This window comes from Octopus bimaculoides, chromosome 29 (genome assembly GCF_001194135.2).
Source record: "Octopus bimaculoides isolate UCB-OBI-ISO-001 chromosome 29, ASM119413v2, whole genome shotgun sequence".
Lineage (NCBI taxonomy): Eukaryota > Metazoa > Mollusca > Cephalopoda > Octopoda > Octopodidae > Octopus > Octopus bimaculoides.
In genome coordinates, this window is record NC_069009.1 from 814,553 (window position 1) to 816,754 (window position 2,202).

Genomic DNA, 2,202 nt, shown 5'->3' on the forward strand with positions numbered 1-2,202 from the left:
TATATATATATATATATATATATATATATATATATATATATGCATGTATACTTGTCTCTCTATCTTTCTGTCTGTCTGTCAGTCTCTATCTATCTATCTCTATGTTCACACACACGCACACACACACACACACATGCTTGTGTCTTTCTATTTTGGATACCTACTCATCTATTTTTTTCCAAGTGGATTTTCTTGTCAAAAAGTTTATTCCCGGAACAATCGCGCATATATTACTATTTGAAACGGAACTTCTCAAGTGGTAGCTACATATTTAAGTAATATCTGTGACGCATATTTTCAACGATGCAGATGTCTTTTTTTGACAAATGCAAGTTGAAGGTTGCAAGGAAAATTCGGGCAAACAGGGGTAGGCAGTGTGAGGAGCGCAGGTTGGAGGGTGGAGAAAAAACAAATTAATATATTTCTCTTTCTTTTACTTGTTTTTTCTGTTTGACTGTCTCTCTCCCTCTATCTATCTCGCTATCTCAAGCAATCAATCAATCTGTCTATCTATCTATCCATCTATCTTTCTATATACGTATTTATGTATCAGTCTATCTATACATCTCTCTATCTATCTATATGCTTACATACTATGTATGTATGTATGTATGTATGTATGTATGTATGTATCTATCTATCTATCTATATATATATATATATATATATATATATATATATGTGTGTATATATATATATATATATATATATATATATATGTATCTGTCTATCTATCTTCTAAGTATTTATATATTTATCTGTATCTTTTGTTCTTTGAATCCCTGTCCCACTTCGTCTCTCTCTCTCTGTCGCTTTCTCTCTCTATCTCTCTCACTTTCTCTCTCACTCTCTCTCACTTTCACTCTCTCTCTTTGTTTACCTATCTAATTATCTAACAATTTATCTGCCCCTGTCTTTCTTTGTCTCTGCCTGCTTGTCTGTCTGTCAGTCTATACATGGCTCTTTACGTCTTGAGAGGGGACAAACAAGAACAGACAAACGGATTAAGTCGATTACATCGACCCCAGTGCGTAACTGGTGCTTTATTTATCGACCCCGAAAGGATGAAAGGCTAAGTCGACCCCGGCGGAATTTGAACTCAGAACGTAGCAGCAGACAAAATACCGCTAAGCATTTCGCCCAGCGTGCTAACGTTTCTGCCAGCTCGCCGCCTTATGTTGGCAGACATTCATACCTCCCTTTGGAATGTAGATTTTGCGGCACCTATCATGTTCAAGGTGCAATCGGTGGGGATTTTATTGTATGCCTGTTGAGGAACTAGTTTTTACTTAAACAGTAGCAGCAGTGTTGATGCGTTGGCCTCAATTCAGTCTGTCCGAGACACTGTGGCTGCATCAAACATTCGCGAGGTTGACTCAAAAATGGCTGCCCTAATACAGGTCGGCATCTTTTGGGGCAAGAATTATCCATTTCCAGGAGCTGATATTCAAATTATTTCTGAAAGGCTGCTTTCAGTCCCTTGTTGCCGACATTTCTTAAGAGGATATTTGGTCTCCTTGATTCATATGAATAGTTTTTGGTGTTATTTTTGTGGTCAATAAGTACCAGGCTTAAAGTAATTTATCCTCCCGTCGATTCGTTCGACGAAATTCCCTCCATGCGTGCTCCAGCATGGCAGTAGTCTAATGACTGAATCCATTACACGATAAAAGATAATGAGGAAAATGTACAAAATATCTTGACTATTCCAATGACATAAATATTTTAAGACTGATTTTTTATTATATCTAATTTCATTATTTTTATTATTATAGATTAAGCTGAATTTCCGAAAAGTTGTAGTAACAAACGACTTTATTCAGAAAAATTAAAATATTACATTGAAAGAAAAGGCAATAGTGACATTTACAACTCGAAAATATGGAAAGATTTTAAATTGCAGAAAGATTTTTCAGATTTTGCTTTTCAGCCAATAGTCATGCACGTAGCCTGGCTTAAATTTACATTATAGCGTCTCTTAGTTGCGTAGTGTTGTATCAATAGGAAAAAATAAAGCTACGTTATATGAAAATATGTTTGGTGCAATATAAGAAGAAAATTTAGTCTTTTGAAGCAAAATATAATAAAAGGCGACTCTTGAATATACATGCACACACAAATACACCCACGCATCCACACACATGCCTACACACACACACACACACACACACACACACACACACACACACACACACACACACA

At 35.8% G+C, this 2,202-nt stretch overlaps 1 protein-coding gene across 3 annotated transcripts in view; it reads right to left on the bottom strand.

Moving 5' to 3' along the window:
- The window catches only part of LOC106873850 (adhesion G-protein coupled receptor G6), an 82,527-nt gene that overhangs the window by 68,621 nt on the left and 11,704 nt on the right, over window positions 1-2,202 (bottom strand). The gene's annotated exons all lie outside the window — the stretch shown is intronic.